This window comes from Pseudophryne corroboree, chromosome 5 (genome assembly GCF_028390025.1).
Source record: "Pseudophryne corroboree isolate aPseCor3 chromosome 5, aPseCor3.hap2, whole genome shotgun sequence".
NCBI lineage: Eukaryota > Metazoa > Chordata > Amphibia > Anura > Myobatrachidae > Pseudophryne > Pseudophryne corroboree.
In genome coordinates, this window is record NC_086448.1 from 386,038,035 (window position 1) to 386,061,893 (window position 23,859).

General features: G+C 47.0%; 1 protein-coding gene across 6 annotated transcripts in view; it reads right to left on the reverse strand.

Annotated features, from left to right (window-relative positions):
- CTNND2 (catenin delta 2) overlaps window positions 1-23,859 on the reverse strand; it is a 1,915,824-nt gene that overhangs the window by 42,325 nt on the left and 1,849,640 nt on the right. The window lies entirely within an intron of this gene.

A 23,859-nucleotide genomic window follows, 5' to 3' on the forward strand; every position in this document is an offset into this window, starting at 1 on the left:
TCGGAATGAGGGCCTCAGTCCCCAAAACAACGTCTCAATCCCCTCCCATTTGTACGCAAAAGCAATCTCTGGCCCATATCCTGCAGTCTGACTCTGACGCTGACAGGTCAGACATGGAGGAGGGGGAGGTGGACTCAGAGGGGAGGGATGCAGCTCTGTCACAGGGAATAGAGGCTTTTATAGAGGCTATCAGAGATATTCTGCATATTCCTGATAAGGTGTCAGAGGAGTGTGAGGAATCTTATTTTAATGTAAAAAAGAAGTCCTCAGTTACTTTTCCTGTGTTAAAGGAATTGAATACCCTGTATGAAGAACCATGAGTTAATCTGGATAAAAAGTTTCAGATCCCTAAAAGATTGCTCTCATCTTTTCCTTTTCCTCTGGAGGATAGGAAAAAATGGGAAAATCCACTGATAGTGGACGCATCAGTGTCTAGGCTGTCACGCAAAATTGTATTGCCTGTTCCTGGTGCAGCCTCCCTGAAAGACACGGCTGATCGTAAAATTGAGACTACACTAAAATCATTGTACACAGCTGCTGGGGTGGCCCAAAGACCCAATATTGATTTGAGTGGATCACTAAAGTCATTGCTAAATGGTCAGGGGCTTGTGGCTACGCCAGTGGACTGCTCACGCAGACTCCAGGAAAGGCGTAGAAGGCCTACCATTCACAGGAGAGGCCTTGTTTGGAGATGAATTAGACAAATGGATCTCCACAGCTACTGTGGGTAAGTCTACGTATTTTCCTTCCGCAGCCGCCCCAACCAAGAAGACTTATTCAGCTTCTAAGTTACAGTCCTTTCGGATGGCCAAGTTCAAGGGCAAATGCAGATGTGCTTCTACGTCCTCCAGCGGCGCAAGAGGTAAACCACGCCAATGAGCAACTGCAGGTGCTCACGAACAGAGCTCAGGCTCTGCTTCCTCAAAGACTTCAGCATGATGGTGGACCGCAATGCCTGGAAGACTGTCAGGTGGGAGCCCGACTACAATTTTTCAGTCAGATCTGGCCAAATTCGTGCCAGGATCCCTGGGTCATAGATCTTATTTTCCAAGGCTACAGACTGGAATTCCAAAAGCTCCCACCTCACAGATTCTTCAAATCAGGCTTGCCAGTTTCACAAGAGGCAAGTATAACTTTACAGCATGCCATCCAAAAACTGGTATAGACTCAGGTCATTGTTCCAGTTCCACCTCATCTACTAAACAAGCGGTACTATTCCAACTTGTTCATAGTACCGAAGCCAGACGGTTCGGTAAGACCAATTCTGAACCTCAAGTCTTTGAAACCGTACTTACGAGTGTTCAAATTCAAGATGGAGTCTCTGAGAGCGGTGATCTCAGGTCTGGAGGAGGGGGAATTCCTAGTGTCTCTGAATATCAAGGATGCGTACCTTCATATTGCAATCTGGCCGCCTCATCAGGCTTATCTCCGGTTTGCACTGCAAGACTGTCACTACCAGTTCCAGGCCCTGCCATTTGGTCTCTCCACAGCACCGAGGGTGTTCACCAAGGTGATGGCAGAGATTATGTTTCTACTCCGCAAACAGGGAGTGAACATAATTCCGTACATGGATGATCTCCTGATAAAAGTGCCGTCCAGCGAAAGGTTGCTGGACAGCATTGCACTATCAACCAAACGCCTCCAGGATCACGGGTGGATTCTGAACCTTCCAAAATCTCACCTAGAGCCAACATGGAGGCTCCCATTCCTGGGAATGATACTGGACACGGAGTCACAAAAGGTGTTCCTTCTGTTGGAAAAGGCATTGGTAGTCCAGTCGATGGTTCGGGATGTCCTGAAGCCAAGCCGGGTGTCAGTGCATATGTGCATTCGCCTACTGGAGAAAATGGTGGCCTCTTACGAGGCACTTCAATAGGAAGGTTTCACGCAAGACCCTTCCAGCTCGATCTGTTGGACAAATAGTTCAGATCGCATCTTCACATGCACCAGAGGATTTGTCTGTCACCAAAGGCCAGGATCTCCCTTCTGTGGTAGCTACAGTCTTCTCACCTCGTTGCAGGACGGGGGTTTGGGATTCAGAACTGGATTCTGTTAACCACATACGCAAGCCTCAGAGGTTGGGGAGCAGTTATTCAGGGGGTGCAGTTTCAGGGAAGATGGTCAAGTCAGGAAGTCATCCTTCCAATCAACATTCTGGAACTCAAGGCCATATACAACGTCCTTCTGAAAGCCTCACATCTTCTTCAAGATCGGGCAATTCAGGTCCAGTCGGACAATGTGATGGCAGTAACGTACACAAACCAACAGGACGGAACAAAAAGCAGAGCAGCAATGTCAGAGGTGTCAAGAATTCTCCTCTGGGCAGAAAGAAACGCTGTGGCGTTGTCAGCGGTCTTCATTCCGGGAGTAGACAACTGGGAAGCAGACTTCCTCAGCAGACACGACCTGCACCCGGGGGAGTGGGGCCTTCACCCGCAAGTGTTCAGTTGCTTGACAAGTTGATGGGGATATCCACAGATCGACATGACGGCCTTCCGTCTCAACAAGAAGTTCAGGCGGTATTGTTCCAGGTCGAGAGACCCACAGGCGGTGGTGATAGATGCCCTGACGACTCCATGGGTCTATCAGATGGTGTACGTGTTTCCTCCACTTCCTCTGATCCAGAGAATTTTAAAACTAATAAAATGGGAAAAGGTTCAAGCAATACTCATTGCTCCGGACTGGCCAAGAAGGGCCTAGTACGTGGACCTTCTGGAGATGCTACTCGGAGATCCGTGGCCTCTACCTCTTCGCGAGGATCTTCTGCAACAGGGCCCGTTCGTCTATCAGGACTTACCGCGGCTGCATTTGACGGCATGGAAGTTGAACGGATGATTCTAGCCAGGAGAGGGATCCCTAACAAGGTTAACCTGACTATGATCCAAGCCAGGAAGGGGGTAACGTCAATGCATTACCATCGTATTTGGAAGAAATACGTCTCTTGGTGTGAGAGCAGTAATTTTTCTGCTGGTGTAATTTCATTTGGGACGTTTCCTGCTTTTTCTGCTGGCGTGGTTGTGGGCCTGCGTCTGGGCTCCATAAAAGTCCAGATTTCGGCCTTGTCCATTTTCTTTCATAAACAATTGGCTTCTCTCCCTGAGGTCCAGACGTTCTTGAAAGGTGTTCTGCACATCCAACCTCCCTTTGTGCCTCCCATGGCACCTTGGGATCCCAATGTGGTGCTGCAGTTCCACCAATCGGACTGGTTTGAACCATTACAGGAGGTGGACGTAAAATATCTTACATGGAAGACCGTCACACTGTTGGCCTTGGCAAGACGTGTGTCAGAGCTGGGGTCTTTGTCTCAAAAAGTCCATATTTAATTTTCCATGAGGACAGAGCTGAACTCAGAACTCGTCAGCAATTTCTTCCTAAAGTGTTGTCCGCATTTCACATCAACCAACCTATTGTGGTTCCGGTTGTCCCCGGCACCTCTGCTACTTCAAAGTCTTTGGATGTTGCGAGGGCTTTGAAGGTGTATGTGAAAAGAACAGCTCATCACAGAAAGACGGACTCGCTGTTTGTTCTTTATGATCCCAATAGGATTGGGTGTCCTGCGTGCAGAGAATTGCACGCTGGATCAGACTTACTATCCAGCATACTTATTCCACAGCAAGTTTGCCGTGTCCAAAATCTGTACAGGCCAACTCTACTGGGTCGGTGGGTTCTTCCTGGGCGGCTGCCCGGGGTGTCTCGGCTTTACAGTTCTGCCGAGCACCTACTTGGATACGTTCAAACGCGTTTGCTAAGTTCTACAAGTTCGATAATTTGGCCTCTGAGGACCTTCAGTTTGGTCAATCAATTCTGCAGAAACCTCAGCACTCTCCCATCCGGTTTGGGAGCTTTGGTACATCCCCATGGTACTAAATGGACCCCAGTATCCTCTAGAATGTAAGAGAAAATAGGATTTTAATTACCTACCGGTAAATCCTTTTCTCATAATCCATAGAGGATACTGGGCGCCCGCCCAGTGCTTCGTTCTTCCTGCACTGTTACTTGGTTAATTAATGTTGGTTCAGCCATTGCTGTTCCGGTTTCAAGTTTGGTTAGCTTGCCTTTGCTCTTGTTGTGTGTGCGCTAGTTCGGAATTTCACAATTATCCTTACCTATCCTTCTCTCAAAGTATGTCCATCTCCTCGGGCACAGTTTCCTAGACTGAGTCTGCTAGGAGGAGCATAGAGGGTGGAGCCAGCCCACATTATCAAATTCTTAAAGTGCCCATAGCTCCTAGTGGACCCGTCTATACCCCAAAGTACTAAATAGACCCCAGTATACTCTACGGACTACGAGAAAATGATTTACCGGTAGGTAATTAAAATTCTATTTTCCCTCCTCAACCATCCAGTCTGCTGCTCAAACTACCCCCACATATCACCCCTCCTTCTTTATTAATTTCCTTCCTCACCCACTCAGCCTGCTGTTCAAACTATACCAGTATCCCACTATTTCTTTACACAAAAGTCTACCCTTTCCTCTTATAGCCAAATACTACCAGCAACTGAGTAATACCCTACCAACTGACTAAGATTAATACCCTTCTGTGTAATACCACCAACTGAATAATACTTTATTTTGTCCCTATAAAGATGCCTATGAGTTTCATCCTGTCTATATGTTCCTTCTTCATATTGTATTTGTAGTGGTTTTCACTGATGTCCCTTTTTGTCAGGATTTTGCTAGATTTACCATACTGGTACTAGTTAACTTTTAATATATGGCATGATACAACATTGGTGCTAGTAACTTCTTGACTTATGGCATGGTGCAGCATTTTCAGAATAATGCATTTTTTACATGATATTATTTGTGTTGCTGGAGTTGGAAAGACACTGTGGGGGAGGGGGGGGGGGTGTGCTGGAAAGACAGAAAGGAGCTAGGGGGCCTGGAGAGAAAGGGTGGTGAAGTGTCTGGAGATTATCACAATTTGTAGGATTACTGGCATACTACCCCCTCATTTGGCCCCTCAGCTGTGCTGCTGGGCAAGCACCATCAGATGTTGGTGTATGCGTAAGCCACGGAGGGGAGAGGGGGGGGGGGGGAGTGGAAGCACTTTAGCAGCATTGCACACGCTAGGCCGCCGCCCTCTGGGAGTGTATCTTAGCTTAGCAGAATAGCGAACGGAAGATTAGCAAAACTGCTACTAAATAATTTGCTGCAGTTTCTGAGTAGCTCCAGACCTACTCTTAGACTGCGATCATCTCAGTCCGTTTAGTTCCTGGTTTGACGTCACAAACACGCCCTGCGTTCGGCCAGTCACTCCCCCGTTTCTCCAGCCACTCCTGCGTTTTTTCCAGGCACGCCTGCGTTTTTTTTAGCACACTCCCTGAAAACGCCCAGTTTCCGCCCAGAAACAACCACTTCCTGTCCAATCACACTACGATCACTCGAGCGATGAAAAAACGTCGTTTGAGCTTGTGTAAATCTACAAAGTTTTGTGTGAAAGTACTTAGCGCATGCGCGCTGCGTACCATGCGCATGCGCATTTTTGCCATTTTTTTACTTAATCGCTGCACTGAGAAAATCGGCAGCGAGCTATCAACTTGGAATGACCACCATAAAGTATATTAGGGGCTTGGGCTGAGACATGTAAGATAAGTATCTATGGCCACTATACAGTAGTAACAAAATTGAAACAATACAAATTTGTTAGCATAAAATTTGATTCTAAATTTTCTGAGGTTCAGGTTTGATGGTGTTAATGGCAGGAACTCCAGAAAGCACAGAAATTGGGAAAAGAAGTTTAGACCTGCCACTGGAGACAAATAAGAACAACATTTTGAAAATGAATACCTAACTGCCTATGGGAGCAAATCTGCCCAGTGGTATACGAGTGTGGAGATATAGGGGGTCATTCCGACCCGTTCGCTCGCAGCGGTTTTTCGTTGCGGTGCGAACGGGTGCAGAATGCGCATGCGCGGCGGTTTGCTGTGCGCATGCGCGACGTTGCCCGGCGACAGGGGTCGCCGGGTTACATCGCGGCTACCGACGGAAGCGGTCGCAGCGGCGACCGCTAAGAAGATTGACAGGAAGGAGGCGTGGATGGGTAGATCCGGACCGTTGGAGAGTGTTTTCGGGGAGTGGTGAGTAAAACGCAGGCGTGTCCAGGACAACGGAGGGCGGAGGAGTGACGTCAAAGCCGGGCCCATCATCGCTGGATCCATACCACAGGGTAAGTATGTCCAGCCCTAGTCTACTTCTACTTGAAATTTTTTTAGTTTAGCAGGGCTGCACAAGCGATCGCTGCCCTGCTAAGCTGAAAGTTGTTGGCTGCGATCGACTCGGAATGACCACCCTAGACCGTTGACAGTTATATTGTTCACATTGAATATGTATGGCATCTGCAGAATGTCAACATGTTCACAATTTCAGCATGTGCAATGTCGACATTCTGCAGGGACTGGAGAGACTGTGGCAGCAGAGGTTTAGGATTAGGCTACAGGAGGGGAGGGTTAGGGTTAGGCACACGGTGGGAGGATTACGGATTTGCAGTTAGCAATACCACAAAGCAATTCAGGATCTGCCAGAAATCTTCATAAAGTCACCGCTGGACCAGGCAGAAACCACTGGGGACACCAGACCCATTGTACCAGGCAAGTCACCCCTAGATCACTAGGGACATTTTGTTGACATTCTAATCATGTCAACATTTAATAGGTGTCGATGTGGTCAATGTGCTGTGTGTCTATATTATGACCATGTTGACATTCATTCTCGTGTAGACATTATGTCAACATTATGAATGTCAACAAAATATACCACACCCGTTAAAAGAAACTGCTTTATTAATTTGCAGAAATACTTTATCGGTATAGTGTAATCCTTTAACTGATAACAGTAAATGAATATTGGAATTGCTTCTCTTATATGGGTTATATATATATACAGATGTAGCCACCTTTATCTTGACTGGCTGAGGCGTTTGTCCCGATCGAGCATACGCAGCGTACCGGGGCGTAGGGAGGCGCGCCTAGTCACAGAGAGGCGTACCTAATCGCATGGAGGCAGACAGAGCATTTGGCGTTACCTTTACGTGTAATACCTGCGATCATCCACCAGATGTCGCTTTTTACAATCACCACTGCGCATGCGTGTGGTCTCCCGTAAAATACAATACGGAAATATATAGGACTACTTTACTAAGGCGTCTCATTACGCTGCATACAGTAAATACTCATTACGCTGCATTATTTAATACAGTAAATACTCATTACGCTGCATTATTTTATACAGTATATATGGTACAGACGCAAATAGAACAGCATGCAGTATATGATCCATCTACAGTACTTTATGAATATGTGAGCGTCCAAGTCCCGCAGACAAAACAACATAAAACCAGTAGTGTACACTGTCGCAAATGGACGTGTTAAAAGTTCACTATTGCCTCTTGAGATTAGGAATTTTGTACAGTATGTTAGCGTCCTAATCCCGTAGCCATTACAGCATAATCAAAACCAATGGATTTATTAATCTGTCTGCGGCGAAGTGGTGGAGTGTTCCGCTTCCTATACTCAGAGTCCCGAGTTCGATTCCTAAAGTACGAATGCATGTTAGTTTTTTCCAGACACTTTATTATTATTTTTATTCACATAAACCAGGGCAAAGCTGCAGGAGCGGTTCTACTGTTAAGGTTCTATACACCGTACAGTACACATACAATTCTGTAGCAGGGCAGACTCGATAGAAATGGCTACCACCTATGACTCCTTGCCCCACGGAGGCCCTAGGCTACGGAGCAAGTAACAGTCCAGATTTTGCAGGCTATGGGGCAATGCTGAAGGAGCGTCACAATCCCCTAACTAAAATACACAGGGGCGATAGGAATAAGCGAGGTCTATGCACATTACGGTACACCGGACTCAATAGCATAGCACACTGGCAAAATGGCCGCCGCCCCTGAATCCCCACCACATGGCAGGCAGCGCTCGGATATGGAGTGAGAGATGGCATAAGTTTTTGCAGGCTACGGGGCAATGCTGAAGGAGCATCACAATCCCCTAGACAAAATTCACAGGGGCGATAAAGATAAGCGAGGTCTATGAACATTACATTACCCCGGGCTCGATCGCATAGCAAACTGACAAAACACAAGTTTTACATAAAGCAGGGCAAAGCTGCAGGAGAGTTTTTACTGTCAAGGTTCTATGCACCATACGGTACACATACAATTCTATAGCAGGGCAGACTCAATTGAAATGGCTACCGCCTGTGACTCCTAGCTCCATGGAGGCACTCGGCTATGGAGCAAGTAACAGCACAGATTTTGCAGGCTACGGGGCAATGCTGAAGGAGCGTCAGAATCCCCTAGCTAAAATACACAGGGGCGATAGGGATAAGCGAGGTCTATGCACATAATGATACACCGGACCCCATCGCATCGCAAGGTGACAAAATGTCCGAGGCACATGAACTCCTGGCACTTTGGGACTCAAACCTGGGACTCTCAGCGTGGGAGGTGGGAGCCTTCATCGCTAGGTTGGTATGGAAGGGGAGACAATTAGCTACCGGAGGGTACCATCCCCAAGTTTCTGTGACCCCCACAAGGCTCATGGCAAGCGTTGGAACCCATGGTGGGTCTGAATTAACGGGCCCATTATAGTCTATGGGAAAATGGGTCCACTTTGCGTACTGATATCTCTGGTTCTAGGTGTCCCATAGACTCAGGACTGGTACCAAACAAAAGAAGAGACTCTTGGCTTTCGGGGAAGACCAACCACTAGTTAATGTGACACTGGAAAGGGATACGGGAAGCAACCGTGTATCGGGTCCCCTCCAGTTGTCCGCCTAGCTTGCACAGGATGCAGGGTTTCTGGCAAGATAGGAAATACTGTACAGAAATGCTAAGCATGGTAATTTGACATCCAGGAACATAGGGAGGAGTTTTTATCTCTCTCCATTATACTTAGAAAAATTACACTTGCCACTGTACGTTACAAGCTGTTCGTGCTAATTAGTACACTAGTAGAACATACTGTACAGAGATACTAAGGACAGTGATTTGGCATCCACGAACTTAGGGAGGAGCTTTAATCTCTCTCCATTGTAATCTTTCTAAGTATAATGGAGAGAGATAAAAGCTCCTCCCTAAATTCCTGGGTGCCAAATTACCGTCCTTAGTATCTCTGTACTCTATGTTCTATTAGTGTACTAATTAGCACGGACAGCTTGTAACGTACAGTGGCAAGTTTAATCTTTCTATGTATAATATAGAGAGATAAAAGCTCCTCTCTAAGTTCCTGGTTGTCAAATCACCGTCCTTAGTATCTCTGTATAGTATTTTTTATTAGTGTACTAATTAGCACGAACAGCTAATTAGTACCCTAATAGAACATACTGTACAGAGATACTAAGTACAGTGATTTGGCATCCAGGAACTTACTGAGGTGCTTTTATCTCTCTCCATTATACATAGAAAGATTAAACTTGCCGCTGTACGTTACAAGCTGTTCGTGTGCCTCGGACATTTTGTCACTTTGTGATGCGATGGGGTCTGGTGTATCGTTATGTGCATAGCCCATGCTTATCCCTATCGACGGTATTTTAGCTAGGGGATTCTGACGCTTCTTCAGCATTGGCCCGTTCTTTGAACACGGTATTTTCCACTGCCTCGCCCTACCCCCATTCCACTTTCCCCTTCCCCCCTGGGAGCCTGTACAGTTCATGCAGTAGACAGTTAGGGAGTTCCGATCAGGTTACAAGACAAGATTTATGTGAAACCTGTGTGCACCCTTCCATTGAATGTATAACAAATAAAAAAAATTATAATAAAGTGAATGTCACGGGAACTCGGAAGCTCATACTGTACATGTATTTCAAAAGCACGGTGTTTATGCATTGTACATACTTCCTTTTACACAATTAGTTGCGTCTCCATACACAATCTTGCGTCTGCATACACAAGTGTTTTAACATGTTCGTTTGTGTCTGTATAAACTATTTATTTATATTGAGAACTCTCACCGTCTGACCATTGGTCACCATCTATTAACATTACAGTCGTCACTGACCATTTGCCAGAGCTGTAGATCAATCCGCCGCTATACGATCGAAAGTACTGGATTAGTGGAGCATTAGCCACCCAGTGGTGATGTGTAATGCATGCTGAGTATCTAGAATCGCCTCAACGCGCCTGCCTGTGATTAAACTCAGCAAGCTAAGCTATCGCCTTAGCGTGACTAAACGTCCGTCTAAGCGGAGAATCGGTTAAGATAAAGGTGGCTACATCTATATATATATAAATATGGGTAGGTAGGGGCTCTGGCGACCGGCTGGTGTTTATATATATAAAAAATATTTAGCGGACTAATAACGTATATAATGGACAGGATAAAAAAAAAACCCCATATAGCAAAACTGAGGTGCTTAGCATTATTTTTTAACCATAAATACGGGCCCTCCAACCGGGAACAGGTGACCAATGTTACACCTTTAACATTCTATTAATTACCTCTCACCTATGTAACACACTTTACACATAGCTTTTGCTTCTTACATATAACAAAACACTTTGACTTCTCACTAGAGTGATGCTTTTGGGAGGTTGGCCGGTGCTGGCTTTGGAGGTCCCGTGTCCTGGACTTGAATCTTAGTGTTAGGAGCCCACCAGATGAGGTCACCTGGTAGTAGTTGGTGGGCTCGTATTTTGTGGCAAAAATAATGCTGAGCACGTCAACTTTGCTCTGTGTTAGATTGCAGAGTTTATTATAATTATTCAGATTAGCAGGTGCTTCAAAAATGGCCTGCAAATGATGTTAAAAAAAAAATCCAAATGGCCCTTGGCAGAAAAAAAGGTTCCCCACCACTGTAGTAGAGTGTGCATCTGCATTTTCTTTTTTTTCTGTGTAGAACTACAAGCCTCAGCATGATAGCCCCTCTTACTATGTATGAAAAGAGGGTGTGCAGTCTAAGCCCCCCTTCCCCCCTGTATAGACTTAATTAGTACCTCAGTCAAATTAATTTAACATTCTGGACTCAAGAATGGATATTCTTAAAACTTGGACTATGAGAGTTTGGGAAACTGGGAACAGCTATTATGATTTCAACACTACTAAAATGTCCTAGAGAAATCAGCTATAACTATACATTATTCACTGCCATTCATTCAGTGCAATACAAATGCATCCCATAACTGTCCCATGCATGTATGATTAAGAATATGCATTGATAAAATATCTCATTATACCATTAAATATAAAGGTATCCAGCAGTAAGCAATACATGTTCTTTTCCAGTAGTTCCCTTCAGTGACCAAGGTTTGCCTTGAGACAGAGGCCTGGATATATGGCTTTTTATTTACACACAAAACAATAAAATAACATTATACACAACTACAGGTTATAAACCTTGAAATGCAAGGTACTTGAATTATGCCTGAGTGCCACTGTGTAATTGGTTGGTATTTGTAACCTGACTTTTGTCAGTGAGAGGAAGGTAATGGGGTGCACTGTAGCAGATTTTACAATGAGTGCCTGTAAAGGTGCCCTTATTTGTCCAACTAAATGACAACAGTTATATCATCCTCCTCATCCCTGTTCCACACCACTCATAAAATCACGCTGCAGATGAGCAAACACACTTCTGACAAACTTCCTCCCCGAGGAGGGCATAGAATACAAACGTACCAATAGTGAAACCTCTTGCTTCTGTTTGCATTACCCCAGCTTGCAACAACAGAAAGGTACTGTACATATGACCAGTGGTGCAAGTAGAATGAAATTCTCATGGGTACTGTGTGCGCGCGCGCCTAATGTGCGCACATGGCAAAAATGGGTGTGGCCACATGCCACATGGGGCATGGCCAATGAAAATGGGGGCATGATACACATATGACCCCAATAGTGCAGTGCTAGATACACATATGCCCCCACAGTGCCAGATAAACATATGCCCCCACAGTGCCAGATATGCCCACACAGTGCCAGATACACACATGCCCCCATAGTGGCGGATACACATATGCCCCCACAGTGCCAGATACACATATGCCCCCACAGTGCCAGATACATACAGTTGTGCTCATAAGTTTACATACCCTAGCAGAATTTGTGATTTTCTGGCCATTTGTCAGAGAATATGGATGATAACTCACAAACTTTTCTTTCACTCATGGTTAGTGGTTGGGTGAAGCCATTTATTGTCAAACAACTGTGTTTACTCTTTTTAAATCATAATGACAACAGAAACTACCCAAATGACCCTGATCAAAAGTTTACATACCCTGGAGATTTTGGCCTGATAACCTGCACACAAGTTGACACAAACGGGTTTGAATGGCTACTAAAGGTAACCATCCTCACCTGTGATCTGTTTGCTTGTAATCAGTGTGTGTGTATAAAAGGTCAGTGAGTTTCTGGACTCCTGAAAGACCCTTGCATCTTTCATCCAGTGCTGCACTGACGTGTCTGGATTCTGAGTAATGGGTAAAGCAAAAGAATTGTCAAAGGATCTGCGTGAAAAGGTAATTGAACTGTATAAAACAGGAAAGGGATATAAAAAGATATCCAAGCAATTGAGAATTGCAATCAGCAGTGTTCAAACTCTAATTAAGAAGTGGAAGATGAGGGATTCTGTGGAAACCAAATCACGGTCAGGTAGACCAACGAAAATTTCAGCCACAACTGCCAGGAAAATTGTTTGGGATGCAAAGAAAAATCCACAAATAACTTCAGCTGAAATACAGGACTCTCTGAAAAAAAGTGGTGTGGTTGTTTCAAGATGCACAATAAGGAGGCATTTGAAGAAAAATGGGCTGCATGGTTGAGTCGCCAGAAGAAAGCCATTACTACACAAATGCCACAAAGCATCCCGCTTGCAATACTCCAAACAGCACAGAGACAAGCATCAAAATTGTCAAAGGATCTGCGGGAAAAGGTAATTGAACTATATAAAACAGGAAAGGGATATAAAAAGATATCCAAGCAATTGAGAATGGTAATCAGCAGTGTTCAAACTCTAATTAAGAAGTGGAAAATGAGGGATTCTGTGGAAACCAAATCACGGTCAGGCAGACCAACAAAAATTTCAGCCACAACTGCCAGGAAAATTGTTTGGGATGCAAAGAAAAATCCACAAATAACTTCAGCGGAAATACAGGACTCTCTGAAAAAAAGTGGTGTGGTTGTTTCAAGATGCACAATAAGAAGGCATTTGAAGAAAAATGGGCTGCATGGTTGAGTCGCCAGAAGAAAGCCATTACTACGCAAATGCCACAAAGCATCCTGCTTACAATACTCCAAACAGCACAGAGACAAGCCTCAAAACTTCCGGAACAAAGTCATTTGGAGTGATGAGACCAAAATTGAATTTTTGTCCACAACCATAACTGTTACATTTGGAGAGGAGTCAACAAGGCCTATGATGAAAGGTACACCATTCCTACTGTGAAACACGGAGGTGGATCGCTGATGTTTTGGGGATCTGTGAGCTACAAAGGCACTGGAAACTTGGTCAAAATTGATGGCAAAATGAATGCAGCATGTTATCAGAAAATACTGGAGGAAAATTTGCATGGGACGTACTTGGACATTCCAACATGACAATGATCCAAAACACAAGGCCAAGTCGACCTGTCATTGGCTACAGCAGAATAAAGTGAAGGTTCTGGAGTGGCCATCTCAGTCTCCTGACCTCAATATCATTGAGCAACTCTGGGGAGATCTCGAACGTGCAGTTCATGCAAGACCACCCAAGAATTTACAGGAACTGGAGGCTTTTTGCCAAGAAGAATGGGCAGCTTTACCATCTGAGAAAATAAAGAGCCTCATCCACAACTACCACAAAAGACTTCAAGCTGTCATTAATGTTAAAGGGGGCAATACACGGTATTAAGAACTGGGGTATGTAAACTTTTGATCAGGGTCATTTGGGTAGTTTCTGTTGTCATTATGATTTAAAAAGAGTAAACACAGTTGTTTGACAATAAATGGCTTCACCCAACCACTAACCATGAGTGAAAGAAAAGTTTGTGAGTTATCATTCATATTCTCTGACAAATGGCAAGAAAATCACAAATTCTGCTAGGGTATGTAAACTTATGAGCACAACTATATATTCCCCCACATTGGCAGATATGCCCCCACGTTGCCAGATATGCTCCCACATTGCCAGATACACATGCCCCCACAGTGCCAGATACACATATTTCCCCACATTGCCAGATATGCCCTAATACTGTCAGATATGCCCCCCCCCCAGTGCCAGATAAACATATTACCCCACGTTGCCAGATAAGCCCCCACGTTGCCAGATATGCCCCCACATTGACAGTTACACATGCCCCCATGGTGCCAGATATGCCCCCACAGTGCCAGATATGCCCCCCCCCCAGTGCCCGATACATATATTCCCCCACATTGGCAGATATTCCCCCACATTGCCAGATATGCCCCCACATTGCCAGATACACATGCCCCCACAGTGCCAGATACACATATTCCCCTACCTTGCCAGATATGTCCCCACACTGAGTTACACATGCCACCACGGTGCCAGATATGCCCCCACAGAGACATACATATATTCCCCCACATTGGCAGATATGCCCCCACGTTGCCAGATATGCCCCCACATTGCCAGATACACATGCCCCCACAGTGCCAGATACACATATTCCCCCACATTGCCAGATATGCCCTCATACTGCCAGATATGCCCCTACAGTGCCAGATAAACATATTACCCCACGTTGCCAGATATGCCCCCACATTGACAGTTACACATGCCCCCACGGTGCCAGATATGCCCCCACAGTGCCAAATATGCCCCCACAGTGAAAGATACACACATGCCCCCATAGTGGCAGATACACATATGCCCCTACGTTGCCAGATATGCCCTCATAGTGCCATATATGCCCCAACAATGCCAGATACACATGCCCCCACAGTGCTAGATATGTCCCCACAGTGCCAGATACACATATTCCTCCACGTTGCCAGATATGCCCTCATACTGCCAGATATGCCCCCACATTGAGTTACACATGCCACCACGATGCCAGATATGCCCCCACAGTGCCAGATATGCCCACACAGTTCCAGATACACACATGCCCCCATAGTGGCAGATACACATATGCCCCCACAGTGCCAGATATGTCCCCACAGTGCCAGATACACATATGCCCCCACAGTGCCAGATACATATATTCCCCCACATTGGCAGATATGCCCCCACGTTGCCAGATATGCACCCACTTTGACAGTTACACATGCCCCCACGGTGCCAGATATGCCCCCACAGTGCTAGATACATATATACCGCCACGTTGCCAGATTTCCCCTCATACTGCCAGATATGACGCCACAGTTCCAGATAAACATATTACCCCACCTTGCCAGATATGCCCCCACGTTGCCAGATATGCCCCCACATTGAGTTACACATGCCACCATGATGACAGATATGCCCCCACAGTTCCAGATACACACATGCCCCCATAGTGGCAGATACACATATGCCGCCACAGTGCCAGATATGTCCCCACAGTGCCAGATACATATATTCCCCCACATTGGCAGATATGCCCCCATGTTGCCAGATATGCACCCACATTGACAGTAACACATGCCCCCACGGTGCCAGATATGCCCCCACAGTTCGATACACATATACCGCCACGTTGCCAGATTTGCCCTCATACTGCCAGATATGACCCCGCAGTTCCAGATAAACATATTACCCCACCTTGCCAGATATGCCCCCACGTTGCCAGATATGCCCCCATATTGTCAGATACACATGCCCCCACAGTGCTAGATATGCCCCCACAGTGCCAGATACACATATTCCCCCACATTGCCAGATATGCCCTCATACTGCCAGATATGCCCCCACAGTGTCAGATAAACATATTACCCCACGTTGCCAGATATGCCCCCACATTGACAGTTACACATGCCCCCACGGTGCCAGATATGCCCCCACAGTGCCAGATACATATATTCCCCCACATTGGCAGATATTCCCCCACGTTGCCAGATATACCCCACATTGCCAGATACACATGCCCCCACAGTGCTAGATACACATATTCCCCCACATTGCCAGATATGCCCTCATACTGCCAGATATGCCCCCACAGTGCCAGATAAACATATTACCCCACGTTGCCAGATAAGCCCCCACGTTGCCAGATATGTCCCCACATTGAGTTACACATGCCACCACAGTGCCAGATATGCTCCCACATTGCCAGATATGCCCCCACATTGCCAGATACATATGCCTCCACAGCGCTAGATAAGCCCCCATAGTGCCAGATACACATATTCCCCCACATTGCCAGATATGCCCTCATACTGCCAGATATGCCCCCACAGTGATAGATACACACATGCCCCCATAGTGGCAGATACACATATGCCCCTACATTGTCAAATATGCCCTCATAGTGCCATATATGCCCCAAAGCCAGATACACATGCCCCCACTGTGCTAGATATGTCCCCACAATGCCAGATACACATATTCCTCCACGTTGCCAGATATGCCCCCACAATGCCAGAAAAACATATTACCCCACCTTGCCAGATATGCCTCCACGTTGCCAGATATGCCCCCACATTGAGTTACACATGCCACCACGATGCCAGATATGCCCCCACAGTGACAGATATGCCCGCACAGTTCCAGATACACACATGCCCCCCATAGTGGCTTATACACATATGCCCCCACAGTGCCAGATATGCCCCCACAGTGGCAGATATACATATGCCCCCACAGTGCCAGATACATATATTCCCCCACGTTGTCAAATATGCCCCCACATTAAGTTACACATGCCACCACGGTGCCAGATATGCCCCCACAATTCCAGATACACATATTCCCCCATGGTGCCAGATATGCCCTCACAGTGCCAGATAAACATATTACCCCACCTTGCCAGATATGCTCCCACGTTGCCAGATATGCCCCCACAATGACAGATACACATGCCACCAAGGTGCCAGATATGCCCCCACAGTGCCAGATACACATATTCCCCCACGTTGCCAGATAAGCCCCCACATTGCCAGATATGCCCCCACAATGACAGATACACATGCCACCACGGTACCAGATATGCCCCCACAGTGGCAGATACACATATTCCCCCACGTTGCCAGATACGCATGTCCCTACGGTGCCAGATATGCCCTCATAGTGCCATATATGCCCCAACAATGCCAGATACACATGCCTCCACAGTGCTAGATATGTCCCCACAGTGCCAGATACACATATTCCCCCACATTGTCAGATACAGTATGCACTCATACTGCCAGATATGCCCTCACAGTGCCAGATAAACATATTACCCCACCTTGCCAGATATGCTCCCACGTTGCCACATATGCCCCCACATTGACAGATACACATGCCACCACAGTGCCAGATATGCCCCCACGTTGCCAGATACACATGCGCCTACGATGCCAGATATGCCCTCATAATGCCAGATATGCCCCCACAATGACAGATACGCATGCCCCCACGTGCTAGATATGCCCCCCACAGTGCCAGATACACATATTCCCCCACGTTGTCAGATATGCCCCCACAGTGCCAGATATGCCCCACATTGCCAGATACACATGCCCCTATGGTGCCAGATATGCCCTCATAGGGTCAGATATGCCCCCACAGTGCCAGATAAACATATTACCCCACCTTGCCAGATATGCCCCCACAGTTCCAGATACACATGTACCTACAGTGCCAGATATGCCGCCAAAGTGCCAGATACACATGCCCACACGGTGCCAGCTATGCCCTCATAGTGCCAGGTATGCCCCCACAGTGCCAGATATGCCCCCCAGCAGCACAACTCACCACTGTTGTTGCTGCTGCTGCCTGGGGCCGGCACTGTCTGCTTCTGCTGTCGGGGAACGGAGAGGACAGCACAGCACGCACCTCCCCTGCCCTCAGTCCGGTCTCCTCCTGTGGCGGTGTCCCGTAGATCATATTCTGGAGCTGGTCCGTGAGCTAATCAGAGCTCGCGGTCCGACAGCGGCAGACAATGATTGGCTGCTGGTCCGCGAACTCTGATTGGGTCACGAACTGGCGTTGGAGTACACGACTCACAGGGATGAAACGGATTGAAGGAGAGGAGAGGTGCATGCTGCACTCTCCTTTCTCCACGGTGTCTGCAAGGTGGCGGCCCGGCGGTATGGCGTACCAGCTGGGAAGTTCTTCCTGGTACGCTGTACCGCACCGTACCACCATACTTGCAGCATTGCATATGACTTCTGAACAACACTGCCCCCAGTGCACCTACGTATATCAGGGTATTCCTTCAAATAAATGTTCCAGGAGCAATGGCAGTGAGTAAATTCAGTTTTTCCAGTTAGGTGTTTTAACCATTAACCAATTATCATTCCAGCCTCAGAGATCAAATTAAAGATGCCTACATTTTGTGTGTGACTGCGACTGTATTTGCATACAAAATGGTATACTATAGTCAAGGGTGTAGCTACCACAGGTGCTGGGAGTGCAGCTGCAATGGGGCCCAGAGCTGAGAGGGGCCCACCTTCCCTGTTAACGTTATGCCCCTGGACCTGCTCATTGTAATGTGGTATAAAACGAACTGAAGGCCATTATAATGTTATATAATATGAACTGGGGCACTACAATGTGGAACAATATACAGTAAAGGTGGAGGCACTATAGCGTGATATAATATGAACTGGGACCACTGTAATGTGGAATAATATGAACTGGGACACTGTATGTCATAATGTGTTGCATAATATGTACTGGCAGCCCTACAATGTGACATAATGTGAATTAGGACATTACTATTGTTCATAAGATAAACGAGGGCACTATGATGGGGCATAACATTAACTAAGGCACTACTATGGTTCATAAAATGAACTAGGACAATATTGTGGGTCATAAAATTAACACCTAGGGGTATATTTACAAAGATTCGTGTTTTGGCCGTTTTGAAGGGTGTTTGAACTCGAATGGTATCGGGTGCATTTTACTGCAACTTTTTGAATCCTGATACGATCATTCACTAAGCTGCCGAGTTTTACACAATCGTTTTTTCCGATGTCGATGTGATTCGTAATATCAGGCAGTGTTTTACGGGAGTGATGAGTAAAACACTGCCTGACAAAACACAAGGAATCCCGGCCGGATCTGTGAGATCCGTGCAGGGCTTCATTGTGTACCTTAAAAAGTTGATTAAAGTCTTAAAAATTCTGAAAAAAATTGCGTGGGGTCCCCCCTCCTAAGCACAACCAGCCTCGGGCTCTTTGAGACGGTCCTGGTTGAAAAAATATGGGGGGGGAAATGACAGGGGTTCCCCCATATTTAATCAATCTGCACCTGGTCCTGGTTCCAAAAATATGGGGGACAAAAAGCGTAGGGGTCCCCCGTATTTTTGAAACCAGCACCGGGCTCCACTAGCCAGGTACATAATGCCACAGCCGGGGGACACTTTTATACTGGTCCCTGCGGCCCTGGCATTACATACCCAACTAGTCACCCCTGGCCGGGGTACCCTGGAGGAGTGGGAACCCCTTAAATCAAGGGGTCCCCCCCTCCAGCCACCCAAGGGCCAGGGGTGAAGCCCGAGGCTGTCCCCCCCATCCAAGGGCGGCGGATGGGGGGCTGATAGCCTTTTGAAAAAATGTGAATATTGTTTTTAGTAGCAGCACTACAAGTCCCAGCAAGCCTCCCCCGCAAGCTGGTACTTGGAGAACCACAAGTACCAGCATGCGGTGGAAAACCGGGCCCGCTGGTACCTGTAGTACTACTACTAAAAAAATACCCCCCAAAAAACAGGACACACACACCGTGAAAGTATAATTTTATTACATACATGCACACCTCCATACACACATACTTACCTATGTTCCCACGAGGCTCGGTCCTCTTCTCCATGTAGAATCCTTGGGGTACCTGTGAAAAAAATTATACTCACATAATCCAGTGTAGAATCAGACCTTTGAATAATCCACGTACTTGTCAAAATAATAAAACGGAAACCCGACCACGCACTGAAAGGGGTCCCATGTTTACACATGGGACCCCTTTCCCCGACTGCCAGGACCCCCCCTGACTCCTGTCAAAGAGGGTCACTTCAGCCAATCAGGGAGCGCCACGTCGTGGCACTCTCCTGATTGGCTGTGTGCTCCTGTAGTGTCTGTCAGGCAGCACACGGCACAGATACAATGTAGCGCCTATGCGCTCCATTGTAGCCAATGGTGGGAACTTTGCGGTCAGCAGTGAGGTTACTTTCGGTCAACCGCTGACCGCAAAGTTACCACCATTGGCTACAATGGAGCGCATAGGCGCTACATTGTATCTGTGCCGTGTGCTGCCTGACAGACACTACAGGAGCACATAGCCAATCAGGAGAGTGCCACGACGTGGCGCTCCCTGATTGGCTGACGGGACCCTCTTTGACAGGAGTCAGGGGGGGTCCTGGCAGTCGGGGAAAGGGGTCCCATGTGTAAACATGGGACCCCTTTCAGTGCGTGGTCGGGTGTCCGTTTTATTATTTTGCCAAGTACGTGGATTATTCAAAGGTCTGATTCTACACTGGATTATGTGAGTATAATTTTTTTCACAGGTACCCCAAGGATTCTACATGGAGAAGAGGACCGAGCCTCGTGGGAACATAGGTAAGTATGTGTGTATGGAGGTGTGCATGTATGTAATAAACATACTTTCACGGTGTGTGTGTCCTGTTTTTTTGGGGGTATTTTTTTAGTAGTAGTACTACAGGTACCAGCGGGCCCGGTTTTCCACCGCATGCTGGTACTTGTGGTTCTCCAAGTACCAGCTTGCGGGGGAGGCTTGCTGGGACCTGTAGTATTGCTACTAAAAACAATATTCACATTTTTTCAAAAGGCTATCAGCCCCCCATCCGCCGCCCTTGGATGGGGGGGACAGCCTCGGGCTTCACCCCTGGCCCTTGGGTGGCTGGAGGGGGTGACCCCTTGATTTAAGGGGTTCCCACTCCTCCAGGGTACCCCGGCCAGGGGTGACTAGTTGAGTATGTAATGCCAGGGCCGCAGGGACCAGTATAAAAGTGTCCCCCGGCTGTGGCATTATGTACCTGGCTAGTGGAGCCCGGTGCTGGTTTCAAAAATACGGGGGACCCCTACGCTTTTTGTCCCCATATTTTTGGAACCAGGACCAGGCGCAGAGCCCGGTGCTGGTTGATTAAATATGGGGGAACCCCTGTCATTTTTCCCCCCATATTTTTTCCCCCAGGACCGCCTCAAAGAGCCCGAGGCTGGTTATGCTTAGGAGGGGGGACCCCACACAATTTTATTTTTCAGTTTTTACACTAAACAGACCCTTTCCCATAGATAACCATGCACAGATCTCACTGATCCGTGCATGGTTATCCAAACTCGACTGGAAAAAGCAGGTCTATTTTTTTGCTGCTTTTTTTAACGAATCGAAAAAAAAACAGACCCGCACTTGAGCACTCAGAAACTAACACCCAAATACGAATGAATAGTGAATGCCCGTATTCACTGAAATAACAGCCGTGTTTGACCGATGGTCTATTCATTCGTATTTCTGAACGTTGTCATTCAAACCATTACGAATAGTCCAAACACTGCCGAGATTGGTGCTTAGTGAATTCCCGGATTAGGACTTAGAAAAAAAAACACAAATCGGACAAACTCGGATTTTTAGTAAATACTGGCCCTGCTTTGGAGAGGTGTCTTTATAGAAGTATTGGGACAGGGACCCCTTCACAATGTTGCTATGGTGCCCACAAAGTTCTGGCTACACCCATGTCTATAGTGTTTTCCTGATCGCGGCATTTCAGATGCAGATAGAGCCGCAATTACACACACAATGGCCCTCATTCCGAGTTGTTCGCTCGCACGCTGCTTTTAGCAGCATTGCACACGCTAAGCCGCCGCCTACTGGGAGTGAATCTTAGCTTCTTAAAATTGCGAATGAAAGATTCGCAATATTGCGAAAAGACATCTCTGTGCAGTTTCTGAGTAGCTCGAGACTTACTCTGCCAGTGCGATCAGTTCAGTCCTTGTCGTTCCTGGTTTGAAGTCACAAACACACCCAGCGTTCGCCCAGACAGTCCTCAGTTTCTCCAGCCACTCCCGCGTTTTTCCCAGAAACGGTAGCGTTTTTTCCCACACGCCCATAAAACGGCCTGTTTCCGCCAGGAAACACCCACTTCCTGTCAATCACATTACGAACACCAGAACGATGAAAAAAACGTGAGTAAAATACCTAACTGCATAGCAAATTTACTTGGCGCAGTCGCAGTGCGGACATTGCGCATGCGCACTAAGCGGAAAATCGCTGCGATGCGAAAAAATTTACCGCGCGAACAACTCGGAATGACCACCAATATACGCATGCCACAAATCATTTTAATCAGCAGAAGCTGCTCGTGCTCCTTTTTACATTACTTTACGTCTAAGGGGTATTGGTGGTCATTCCGAGTTGTTCGCGCGGTAAATTTTTTCGCATCGCAGCGATTTTCCGCATAGTGCGCATGCGCAATGTCCGCACTGCGACTGCGCCAAGTAAATTTGCTATGCAGTTAGGTATTTTACTCACGGTTTTTCTTCGTTCTGGTGATCGTAATGTGATTGACAGGAAGTGGGTGTTTCTGGGCGGAAACAGGCCGTTTTATGGGCGTGTGGGAAAAAACGCTACCGTTTCTGGGAAAAACGCGGGAGTGGCTGGAGAAACGGAGGAGTGTCTGGACGAACGCTAGGTGTGTTTGTGACGTCAAACCAGGAACGACAAGCACTGAACTGATCGCACTGGCAGAGTAAGTCTCGAGCTACTCAGAAACTGCACAGAGATGTCTTTTCGCAATATTGCGAATCTTTCGTTCGCAATTTTAAGAAGCTAAGATTCACTCCCAGTAGGCGGCGGCTTAGCGTGTGTAAAGCTGCTAAAAGCAGCTTGCGAGCGAACAACTCGGAATGAGGGCCATTGTTGGATCCTCTGCGACGGAGAGGATCCGACACTTCACTATTCAATTTGCGGGAATTTCTGAAAGGTTTTTGCCCGTTTTCGACAATGCTGATCCGACTTTTTGTAAAGTCGAATTGGCACTGTCGAAAATGGGCCAAAAGCCTGTCAGAAACTCCCGCAAATTCGACAAAAAAAGTGTATCCGCTGCTAATCTACCGATCCACAACAAGTCGGAAAAACGTCACTGGAATTGAATAGGTCGAATCCAGATTCGACCTAAAAAAGTAGAAAAGTGCAGTTTTTCCAACTTGTCTGAAATTTTTACACTAATTGAATAGACCCCTAAGATGCATTTCCGTGGAAAAAGACACTCGACACTACCGAGTCCCGGCAAGGCATCGAGCGACTTCAAGGGCTGTTTAGCGTAATAGCCAGGATGTAAGAGGACACATCTGTATATAATTTAAATAATTATATAGATAGCGTTCTCAGCAGGTCAACAGGGACCGGAGCCTGCAGTGAATAGGCAGGGCTTCAGTTACGCTGTTTGACACAACGGCTGGGGGGTCGTGGTCAGACTCACAAGATTCTTCCATCTGCAGCATGCAGAATCAGCATTCACTGGTGGGTCCCATCTCAGGGTCAAGCAGCAGTGGTGGGATCACTGCCACTTGCTGCAGCACAGACTGAGCAGTACCAGGTGTGAGCTGTCCTGTCTCCTATTGCAGTTGTTAGCAGGGCTCCTGGGACAGAGCCAATTACAGTAACTCTGCAGCAGCAGCAGGTGTGCCGCAGAGCTCCGTTGGAAGGTCAGCAGTTACACTTGGATCTTGCTGTGAACCCACAGGTGCTGATGCATATGCAGGTGCCCCTTGAGGGCTTGGAGCCCGGAGGCAGGTGTCTCCATTGCCGCTGGGAGTTACGCACCTGATCCTGTTTATTGTG